The sequence below is a fragment of the Colossoma macropomum genome, unplaced genomic scaffold (genome assembly GCF_904425465.1).
Source record: "Colossoma macropomum unplaced genomic scaffold, Colossoma_macropomum, whole genome shotgun sequence".
In the NCBI taxonomy this organism is placed as follows: domain Eukaryota; kingdom Metazoa; phylum Chordata; class Actinopteri; order Characiformes; family Serrasalmidae; genus Colossoma; species Colossoma macropomum.
Window position 1 is genome coordinate 15,765,812 of NW_023494802.1, and position 12,501 is coordinate 15,778,312.

The following is a 12,501-nucleotide window of genomic DNA, read 5'->3' on the forward strand; positions in this document are numbered from 1 at the left end:
AAGAGTAAGAGAGGCAGAGTGAGAGTAAGATAGAGTAAGAGAGGCAGAGAGATAGAGAAAGAGAGAGACAGAAAGAGAGAGAGAGCGAATGTAAGCAAGAGGCAAAAAACAAAGTGAGGGAGTAACAGAAAAGAAGAAATAAAGAAAAAAGCACGGGAAACAGAAAAGGTGAAACAAAGTTAGAAAGAAAAAGAAAGAAAGGGGAAGAGAGGGGAAAAGATAGAGGGAGAGAGAGAGAGAGGAGGGGAGAGAGAGAGAAAATGAACATCACAGTGACGACTGAGACAGTCATGTTCGTGCATACATCTGAGTGTAATCAGAGCAGAAAGCAGTTTTGGAGGAGATGTTGACAGACACACAGGCACACGCTGAGGAAGTTAGTCAGTGAGAGCAGCTGCCCCCCACTGAGTGACAGCAAGAGCCTCATCAGGGGGCACACACACACTCACGGAGGGCTACGGAGAGGAGGAAACACATCGTGCCGCAGGGCCACAAGGCCCGACTGCGGCAGCATGCTGCATAGCATGATTACTGGAGCGCTGCATATGAAAGAGAGATCAAGGAAGCACTGCTTTAGCGCAGGCCTCTGGTTACGGACTATACAAGCAAACTCACAGCATTTCCGTTCTATTCCACCTGCTCTGACTTTCCAGTACGGAGATACAGATGATGCTCAAATGCCTGATTTACTACAACGGCACAGCTTTAGTCAAGATCAGTGTCGAACACTGCGATGTTACATGCTGCTGATAAATATGAAACACGAGATCTACTCACTGCCTGTCAGACGGTACATATGCATTAGTATTCTGGTTCAAGTGAGTAGACCAGGTTCTCCACTGAGCCTCTGAGCTCCAGCAAATTCCAACATGCTCTCATCTGTATTCATGCCTTCATTTCACAATCATTTTACTGCGAGTGTGTGTGCGCATGTGTGTAGTTTGGGTTAAAGAGTGTGTGTTTAACAAGCCTACAGAGGCAGAGGAGAGAATCAGAGGTGTGTGTGTGCATGTGCGTGCTGAGGTGTGTGAGACGAGCTAGATATAGAAGCCCAGCACTCTCGGTAATAAGGTCCAGAGTGCAGCAGCTTTTTTTCTCAAACAGAATAAAAGTCTTTCACTCCACTCTCTTCCCCTCTCTTGACTGACCCCTCCCTCCACCTTCCGTCTCTTTCATCACACCCTCTTCTCACCCTTCAAATATTTATCCCGATGCAGAGAATGCAGTCAGATATCTCAAATTTTGATAGAATGACAAGAGACTAAAGGACCAAGTTGTGAAACAGCTTTCATTTGACAATTCACACAGATGTGGAAGTCACATTACTTGGCATTAACCAGTGTTGTCATAAGAAACATTTCTTTATATAATCTCAGTTTACCATATGCCTGACTCTGCTAATATTATAATAATATAACGTATACATAATAATATACATATATGACCTGTAAGTGTATACAGTCATCTTAAGCTACACCCCATGAAAAAATTAGACTTTTTATTATTGTTGAGATTAAGATACATATCGAGATTAAGATATCAAGTCTGCAATTAATGGTGTTGACAGATAAAGGTGATTTAACCTCTTATTCTCCAGGGTATATTTCGGTTTTTCCATCTGAATTTTCATGCCCAAATCCCAAGGCAAATTATTCCGTCAATGCATGAAATAAATGTAAAGTGTTGGTGTTTTTTTGTAAAAGCTCAAATGAACAGAAAATGTGTTTTATGATCATAAACATAATGCCATATGCTTACAATTTACTGCTGGAAGCCAAAGATCGTAGACGCTCTTTGTATTTTTTATAAAAATATTTTTTACAGTGCATATTACTGAAGAGACACCATCTGAGATCCAGTTTATAGCTCAGATTTGTGGGAAAATGAGTCGACTTTCAGTAGAAAAGAAATTGTGAGCACAGCTTCGTTTATTATAAAGTTTTAAAATGACATCACCCATCTATCTGACTGGAAAGACGACAGTTACAGCTCTCATATGACATCCACCTTTTGAAAGATCTGACAGGTCAAGATAAGATTTTTCACAAATTCATATCACAGTATCAAATCTTAATTTAAGCATCTTATCTTCTTATGGCATCTTATGTTATCCCAAGTTAAGAAATCTTAACCTACTCGATCGAAGTCGACCATCAACTGTCATGTCTGTTACCTAGCAACTGACAACACGCGCACAGCTGAAACGTAAACACGTAATCAAAACAAATCAAGTTAGTTAGCCAGACAGCTAACGTTAGCTGCCGTTGCCAATGTGAAAAAGGTCAAACAAAACTAAAGCGCCATAAACTTGAAGCTAAGAATATTGTGACAGCGCTTTGTGCTGTTTATCAGAGCATCGCTGCTCCCCAGCTCCCCAGCTCCCCAGAAGGTAATAAGATGGGACGCTGGAGAACGTGTCTGGGATGTTTAAAACGCTGTTAGAAAAAAAAAAAAACTTCACTAGTCAAAGCACCGTATGCTGCCTGTCACTGCAAAAAACAACAGAAACAGACGGTTGAAGCAGAAGTTAGGACACGTCTTGGCTTGTCTTAAAGTTAGGACAGAATTTAGGAAATTCTGTCTAGTTAGGATGTTCTGGAGTTAATGGATAAGATTATGAACTGCTATTACTGTTGTTCTGTAATAGCTTCTGTCCTAAATTCAGTCCTATCTGAAGTTGTCATGGTGACTAAACAAATAAGACTTTCAGACTTGAGAAGTTTCTGTAATACAGAAAGTACATAGAAAGTATCTTAGAGGAACTTGTTATTACTTACTTAAGCCTCATATACTCTTTTCATCATGCCTATCAAAAGAACTCTCTGAGGCCTTCAGAAAGAAAGTTAAAGATGCATTCGAGCCTGGAAAGGGGTTAAGAAGGTATCCAAAATATTGGAAATCAATTATTCCACTGTCTGGAAGATCATCTACAAGTGGAGAATATTTAAAACCACTGTCCAGGCCAGGCTGCCCCAGAACATTTAACACGAAAGCAGACTAAAATGATAATAGAAGTATCTTGACACTGTTGATGAGAAAACGCATTCACCTACCACTGGAAAAAGACTGCACAAATTTGACCTACTTGGTAGGATGCCAGGTGCAAGCCTTTGCTGTCTAAAAAGAACATCAGGGCAAGGACTGAATTTTGTTAATGAATTTCAAGGCAAGGATCAAGACTTCTGGAACTATGCTATGGACTGACAGCTCAAAGATAGAGTTGTTTGGCCACAGTACCAGAAGTGATGTCTGGTGAAAAACAATAACAGCATTTGAATAGAAGAACTTCCTAGCAACTGTAAAGCATGGTGGTGAAACTGTTATAGGTTGGGGCTGCTTTGCTGCTGCAGGGTCTGGCCAACTTGTAATCACAGAATCGACTATCAATTCTCTTTCATACCAGAGAGTGCCTGAGGAGAATGAGAGACCATCTGTAAAAAGGTTGAAGGTGAAGAAGTGGACCTTCCAACAGGATAATGATCCCAAACGTACAAGTAAAACCACCAAGGAACGATTCAAAAGGGAAAAAAAGAAGGGTTATGGGATGGCGTGATCAAAGCCCAGATTTGAAACATATTGCACATACAAGAAACCCCTCAAACATTGCCCAGTTGAAAGAATTCTGCACAGAGGAATGAGCAAAAATTTCTTCCAGTAGTCAAAAACTGATAGACAGTTACAGGAAAAGCCTACATGAAAGTTGCCTTTCTGCTAATGGGGGAAGCACCAGTTACTTAAGGTAGGGGTGTGCTTACTTTTCCAAGAGAGAAAAAGGACATTTCAGTTATGTTTTTTTTTTTTTTTTAAAATATGATTGCAAAGTCAAATTACTATATTTTTCTAGTATCTAATCTTTATCTATGGATACTGTTTAACAGAAGATCAAAAACTTTTATGCCCACACATCAAAAAAAGTGTGTGTATGTATGTATATACCAAATATATCACGTATCGGTTACGTCCACAATACTTGGTTAAAGTAGCACAATTTCCCAATTTTTTGCCTTAATGTGACAAAAATCTTTCTCTCTCTCTCTCGCTCTCTTTATATCTTATATATATATATGTTACGAATCTTTTCAAATCCAATCTTAGCCACTTTCATATGTGGTCCTAAATCTATTACCTATCCCATTCATGGTCATGTAAGCTTAATTAGAACGGTCAGATTGAATTTTTTTTTTATAATTGCACATGCACCATCATTCAGAGTTAATGTGGCATCAGTGAGGAACTTAGTGCCAGTAAACACTACAAAAGCAATGCATCTGATCCCTTTTCACCCTAATCTTGCTCTAATAATGAGAGCAAAACATCTTTGCAACAAAGGCTTGATCTCATAGACAGTTTGTTTGCTGTTCATTACAAACATGGTTCATTCATGTGATGTTATGGATTAGGATGTACGCTTGCAGGTTGTTTCAGGAGACAGGTTCACTCACATTAAGACAGGTTCAGGTCACTTAACTACACACATGTGGACTACAAAGTTTGAAAAATTGGATTTGAGCAAAAAATGGGAACTGTGCATTGAGGCTTGCGATGTGAACATAGACTTTGTGGAAGTGTTAACACATCCTACAGAAACAAACTTCAAAATGGTATTTTTTGGTGGACTTTAATTCACAATTCCACATTTTATATTTTTCCCCCCAAATATATTAATTTCAGCAAATAACCTTTTTAATTATACATATACTTCAAAACATGATCATTTCAATTTGATATCAGTACTGTTTTCCTTCACAGAAATTGACTAAACAAAATATGTCTCATCCTCTATTTTGAACAACCCTTGAGTGTGTATATTCAGGCCACTAAGAATACTAAATGGCCAAAACTCTATGGCAAACAAATTACAGACAGGCACTCGTGCAAGAAAAAGGACACTGAAGAAGTAAAAAAAATAAATAAATAATAAAAAAAAGAAACAACTTCAAGAAGAGACTTGAAACTCGGTCTGAAAAGGCCACTGGAAGAAGAAACAAGGTTCGCAGAGTGCTCCAATATTCAATAGAGACATTCAGCAGAACTTTCTGTGAAAAGAGTGAAAAGGGTTGAGGGAGAGGGAGGCCTTCAATGGCCTTGGCTTGTACAATATAAGCTCAAAAGCAGCGCAATTTCCATCACCACTGGGTCTTTTACACAATAGCTGAATGTCTCTAAATTGAGCATGAAACTTGCAGAACTTAGGAGTGTACAGCGGAGTGTACTTTGCCTTCGCCGACGGTGGCCGTGTCTGTAGTACCCAGCCTGGACTGCTGGGTTTCTGTGTAATGAAATGTCACATGTGCACCTGCTTGATTTATTAGACAGGCAAAAGCGAACCACCGCAGGGACTTGGCTACAGCCTGTGCAGCATTTCCATCTGCTTGAGTCTGTATTTAAAAGGGAACTTAGCAACCCTGTGACCTCTGCGCTTAACCAGACGCGCATCCCCTCAAACCTGCCAATCACCCTGGACCTCCTGCACAGCCCAGTCACAGCCCTGATTGGGTAACCTGTTTCAATTGCAAATTGGCTCGTGCATTATTGATGCACTGCGAGTTTTAGGAAATGGACCGTGCCGAATCTTCTCTCACTTCATTCCCTGCTCTTGCCTGTCTTCTCCTTCTTTTCTTTACCCCAACTAGGCCTGAGTACTGAAACATAATACATAAACAAACATGACCTGTGTCAGCCGAAGTCCACTATGTGTCCGAAAGTATGTGGACACCCTTTCTAATTGGTGGATTCAGCGAATTCTACTTTAAGGTGCATGCATGGCCATTCAATTGTGCACTCAGCTTGTGTAATCTCTACAGATGCTCTGGAGCAGCTGTACTTGAGCCTAAGGTCACGATGTCCAATGCCAGCCATTGGCCACAGAGGTATAAGCCTCCTCAGCACTGGCCTGTGGAGCAGTGGAACAGCGTTCTCTGGCGTGATGGCCAAAACCTTTGGGATGGGATGAAGCGACATCTGTGATCAAGAACTAGTCATTCAACATCAATACCCGACCTTACTAATGCTCTTGTGGCTGAATGCAATCAAATTCTCACAGCAGTGTTTCAATATCTAGTGTAAAGCCTTTTCAGAAAAGTAGTGGCTGTTACTGCAGCAAAGGAGCTACAAATACCCATTAACATCCTTGATTTCAGAAAAATGCAGGATGAATAGATGTCAACAAGCTTTTAGACATACAGTGTAAGTGGGGGTACTTAATAAGAGCTGATATGAACATCTGTCAGCCTGTATTGCTCTGACAGAAATAAGCATGTGAATGTCAAGCTTGGCACCGTCTTTTTAAGACCAGTACAAGCATAAAAATTATTTGATCAAACCATCATGTGCACTCTCTGTTTTCCTTTGTGTGAGCAATTTCTTTTCTTATGGTGCAAAACAACAGAAGCCACATTGCAAAACAACAGAAGCCACATTACAATATTAATCTAAATGAAAACGCAGACTCACTTTGCTCTGCTTTAAGCTGTAGCTCAGCTATAACTGCTTTTCTTGCATCTCCGGCAGCAAACTTTTCCAAAAGTGGAGGTTTCTTGTAAAATGTCTCTTTACGATTTTTACATGGCTGAAGTCAGCTTCTCTTCTTTGAATCTTCCCGTTCCACCTTAAATTGTGCAGCAGTTCCATTCTGGTGCACCATTTATGTTGAACGGGAAAATTTCGAATGAGGAGCTGACTTTAGCTTTGTGACTTTTTAGTGTTTGACAGTTTCTGCAGATTAAATGTATCAGGAAACCAGGTGGAGTGATAATAAATGCAAATAAGTTATTTAGTCTCCAAATGATCAATGTTCGTCTTAAATCTTCCTCTCTTTGCCTTTTCGTTAGCTACTAGCTTGGCGAGATTGTTGTCATTGCTATGGTGACCAGCAGTCTGCACATCAACCTTCAGGGTTAAAGATCAGTGAATTAGCAGTTAGACATTAACTCCAGCATTTAAGACCATTTATTGTTAAAACTGTGTTGAACGATCAGCAAGGCTTTTTTTTTTACTGCAAAGGAGGATTATTTTATTCTTATCTATAAATCTAACTCTGTTCTGGAGCCGCAACAGGGCAGTAAAAGATGTTGCCAACCCTGTCACATTTTACATTTTGCCTGGAGTGTCAAAAGGTAACTTTGTTACTTTAAGTAAATAATCTATAATTTTTCCAATAATCAACGGCATCAACAGCTAGTTGACTTTGACAACTAATTGTTTCAGCTTCAGAGTACAGGACAAGGCACACCATAAAACTGCTGGACATGACCCTGCAGCACCAATCAGACGGAAAGGAGTTACAAAGGTCAGTGAGGTTGTCAGGGTGTCAACAAAGTAAGTAGGAGTGGGAGGGGTCAGGAACACCCTTTAAAGGTCAAGTGGCCAAGTGTGAGTGACTAGAGCATGAGGGAGAGGCTTAATGAGGGAGTCAAAAGACTCGTCTAAAGCGTCCACACGTTCCACCTTTCTCAGGTCTGAATCATGGGTTATGTATTTTTCTCATGCCGTCTCTCTTTCTCAATGAAGCACCGAGTGCGGCGCATTCTACCATCTCATTAATCACCTCTGAGCAGCAGATCTAACATAAGCTTCATTTAATCTCTTTAACTCCTTTTCAATTACAATCATATAAAACCACATTTAACCACTTCGAGTCCACGATCTACCCGCCACAGATTATCCAATTTAGAACAATGCTGCTTATCGGTCGCTGTATCTCTCCGTCTTCATCTCCTCACACCCCCGCGGCTCAATCCTGCCAGCCTTTTATTAGTTTTATTGTTTATTAACGACCCCACTAATGCATGCCACTCATCTATATGCAGATGACGCTCCTCTTACTCCCCCCCCGACGAAGTGCTGTCTGTGAAAAAAGAGGGACCAAAAGGTCTGCCCCATGTTCGCTCGCCTCGCTCGTAAAACACCCTGGCTCTCTCCTTTCTTCAACAAGATTTATGGAGAAGAAGCTTTATTGAGGCAGTATTGGACCCACCGGCCTCTTTCACGCGACGTGGACTCGATTGGAGCGAGTGGGTGTGAGTAGGCTTCGTGGAGGTTTCCTTTGTCTGTGTTTGCGGCCGAGGATATGAAGACAGACAAAGCACTCGGCGGACGACCTTGGGAGCCGGTTTCCACCCATCCTGGCTCTCATTCCGTTCTCGCTTTCATTAGCTCTCCTCATTTAGTAGATTAACGCTGCTCACATAACGACCATGCCGTCACTACTTGTGCTGAGAGGAACGAGGGATAAGGAATAAGAAGGAGGCATCTATCATTTTGATTGATTTACACACACGGTTTTAACCTCAGAGTTAAAAGCAGATATGGAGCTGACATTTGTAGAATAGGTTTATTAGCCGGGTTAGCCTGCTAGCTGCTCTGGTGTATCTGGAGCAATAAATCCTCAAAAGCAGCAGAATGAGTGTTTCAATTAGGAGCACAAAGGGGGTAAAGTCTTTAAAAAATCATTAACCAAGGAGCAGGTCTATTTTTAACAGAGTACAGCAGGGAGCCTGTGCTTGTACTTTCATCTTGCAAATATAAGTGGATTGGCAGGCCTGAATTTTAGCTACACTATGCAGAAGGGAGTAAGAAAACCGTACAGCAAGAAACAGAAAGTATCTACTCTGGCGTCTCACTAAAGGCACTGCATTAATACGAATACATGCACATGTGCTCATGTCCTGTAACTTCAATGATTGACGTCCACCTTGAAGAAAGTCACAGCCTTCAAACATGAGTACATCACTCCCTGAGCTAATTCAACCCAGCAACCATTTGTTTACAAGACTTAGCTACAAAACAGACTTGCAACAAGACGGTGATTCTGTCCAATGATGGTTAAAGCTGCGACTTGGGGACATTCAGCCCAGGCTGGTGTCACCGAGGACGCTTTCAGGGCAGAAGCCGGATCAGTGCCACGGCCATTTGAAGCTAATCCAGTTAGCAAGCTAACTCTTCCTGTCTGCCTCTCCTCTCATATATCAAACTTGGCCACTCTTTTCTCTTTCTTTCTCCCTCTCCCCGTCTTAACGTCCAGATTTACTTAGGCTTAAAGCATACAAGAAACCTATTGGCAAGTGCAATTAAACCTGATAAGTGGTGTATACAGAGTGCATTATAAACATGCAATGTAAAATCAATAATGGTTTCTCAACAAATACACTCAATACTGTGTGGTTTGGTGTTGGGCGAGTGGGTTTTGCACACTTGGTACAATATTTCATGCCTGGATTACTTAATTCATCTCAAACACTGTGATTTATCAGAAATCTTCAGAATGCCATCACGATCCTAACCAACGGGTTTTGTCCACCCCTCAGTTTATTACATTCACTGCACCCCCACTCATCTCCTCGTCCATCTCTCCTTCATTTCTGTTCTCTGCCTCTCTTTATTCTCCCTCTCTTCTGTTCACATATAGACTTCAGAGACGGCTGGGACATGGACACTCCTCTAAAAATAGGGGAAAGCAGTGTCTGTTAATTGGCTACCATGGAAACAGATCAAGAACAAAGCTCAAAACGAGCTGAAAGGAGAAAATCCAAGAGAAAATGTTTTAAAGTTTGAAGTGCACTGTAATTTCAAATAAAGCACTCATCATCAAGTTGATTTCATTAGGAATTCAATGGCAATTGTACAGAACTATTTAATAGCACAAATAAATAAAGTGAATGTGGTGATTACAATTCTAAATCAACTGGGCACAGTCTGATCTTACAGTAATCAGGGGTGGAAAGGAGCAGGTTTTACTGGGGGGAGCCCCACTTTTTTGTGTGTCACCAAAATATATCTTGGGATTTTTTTTTTTAATCAACCAATAAATGTGTGAATGTAGTGCATTTACTGCACTCGAAATTATACAGTTTTTTTCTGCAACTTAACCCACAGTCTCTAAATCTATTTTTCTTAGAGGAGGAAAAAGCTTAAAAGTCTGGAAAAGGGTCATTTATTTTGAAAAATATTACTGAATTGGTTAATAAACTAAGAGGTACAGCCACCTTCTAAAAGTTACCTCGCTGTTATATCGTTGCTGCTGGAACAAAACCTTGTATCTCCAAAATGATAACTTTAAAGGAGAAGGAAAAACCCTACTTTACTTTTAAATGTACGTCTAAGGAACCAGACATTTTTCCAAGTCATTTTGGGTTTCTTTTGGTCCATTCTTTATGAAATTCACACACAATGTAAAGGGCAACAGGCATTTTCAGATTATGTCAAAAACTGCAAAACAACAAAAATGGAGATACGAGGTTTTGTTCCAACAGCAGCGATACAAGCTTATAGGTTAATGGAAGCGTCATCGTAACTACCAAACAAGCCTTTCATCCAAGGCAGAGTACAAGAAATCTTACTCATCTCAACTCATATGACATAGAAAGTCAGAAATGTTCAATGTAGATATCTAACACGCAGTGAATGACTGACATGAGTAGGCTAGTTAGCTTGGTAACAATCACAACTTCCCATTTGGATCACATTGATGAACATGCTATTTAAAACTAAAAATGCATCATGGATGAAAAACTAGAAAGTGAAAGAGAACTTACTGATTGGAATTTTTTTGGTCACTTTTACTGCACAATCCGAACACGGACAGAAAGCTGTAGAATGCGTTACTATGGAGATTGGGTGGGCAAACTCTACTGCATTGCAGCTTTCTATTGGCTAAACAATCTGTAGGATGGACTGAGCAATAGGGTTAATGTAATCAGATATTGTCGATGATGAACAAGTAACCACCTGGCAATGTGTAAAAAATAACAGGAAAATGACAGAGAATTAGAGAGGACTACTTTACCGAAAAACAGTTTGTAACCATGTTGGAGAGATTTGTTAAAAAGCTGCCTGTTAGTTCTCTCTTGCTACGTGCTGTAATGCTAGAAAGATTTGAGTCTTATTTGTCCTCCTGACTACTGAGTGTTTTAACTGAAAATACGTTGAGTTTGTACAGAAGGGCGGTGCGCTTGCAATGCGTTGGAAAGCCGTTGTCATTTGCGATCATGTATTGTGTACTTGCCTAAAGCAGCTCAGCTCTAACCTGGAGAGAAAGTTCTTCTGATCACAGTCTATGGATGGTATATTATTTATTATCTTTTTACCTGAAAAAAGGTAATAAATAACAATGCATAATTTGTACGCAAAGTTTTATTCACTTTAACCGTTAAAACACTTTATAATGAGGCCTTAAAAAAAGGCTATGGTAGTGTGTGTGTTTGCTACATGTGATTTACTGAGTAATATTTGCCTAATAAAACGCATTGTTTTTTATTTTTTATTTTTTATTGTGGAAAGCACATAGACGTAGCTTTGAAAATCACTTGAACTCAGAAGTTTCTGTAGCAGGGAGTGTTATTATCATGTAAGGCACCATGAACCTGCAGCAGAACAAGCTGATGAATGCATGTGTTTATAATGAAGTTTATTATAACGACAGATGAAGTGGTTTTCAAAAGATGTTGGGTTATTTGAGCCAGAAAGTTGTTCTGTCCCAGATTTTACTCCACAACAGCGCTCTGACCCATTTCCACACCTGACAGTGGTCTTTGTTAAATTATATGAGGTTATACTTCAACAAATATTGTAAACCAGTCTCTCCTCAGTCCCAAAAATGTTTGTTTGGGCTGTTTTCACTCTTTGATCTTCCTCTCTCCCCATCTCCCTAATCATAGGGATCAATGGCTAGCATAGAAAGCAGCAGGCTGACTGTATCATTTCCACGCAGATAGGTGAAGGTATTGATATGAGGAGCATTACTCGACTAGGGTTCAATGTGAATACAAACACTCTCAGGCCAGGCCGAGTGAGGATTAACAGGGTGCAGACCGTGAGCTTCCACTGCAGAGTATTGATCGCACAGGAAAACCAGCCGTGAAGAGGGGGAAATACCAGCACTGACATACATGCACACACACACACACACACACACACACACACACACACACACACAAAACCCCTAGAGTGTCCAGCAACTGAGGCTGGCTGAGCGTAGAGAAGGTGGAATCATGGAGGGGAGAAGGAATGACAGAAACTGCCAGAAGGACAAACCGACAGATTAATATCCCCGTGTGTCTGTGATATTACAGGCTGTTGTCGGCCAGAGGCTTTTAAAAAAAAGCATTCTATTACACGAAGACAGGCTATAATCGATGAGTGTGCCCTTTATTGATCAGACCGGTAGAGGGGGGCATCTATTTCTGCCTGCTGTCCTGTCCCTGCTGCTGCTCACCTCACAGCGAGCAGGGGCACGCAGCCCTGAAACCAAATCTCCGCACTCAATTACCGCCGCCGCATGTTATTCTATACACAGCCGCTCGTCCCACAGCGCTGGACAAAAGAGAGAGAGGGAGGAAACAGACGAGAGGGCGTCCCAAACTCCCGCTGCTCCTCTTTCAGCCTCTCCACTCATTCACTGACTCACGGACTAGTCATCATCAAAACGGCACCAGAAGCCTCAGGCACCGGGCATGCCTATGCACTCAAGTTATGATGAAAAGTGGAACCAGAAAAGAAAAAAAA

The 12,501-nt window shown here is 40.8% G+C and overlaps 1 protein-coding gene across 2 annotated transcripts in view; it reads right to left on the reverse strand.

The window, feature by feature from the left end:
• nol4lb (nucleolar protein 4-like b) overlaps nt 1-12,501 on the reverse strand; it is a 126,353-nt gene that overhangs the window by 75,164 nt on the left and 38,688 nt on the right. The gene's annotated exons all lie outside the window — the stretch shown is intronic.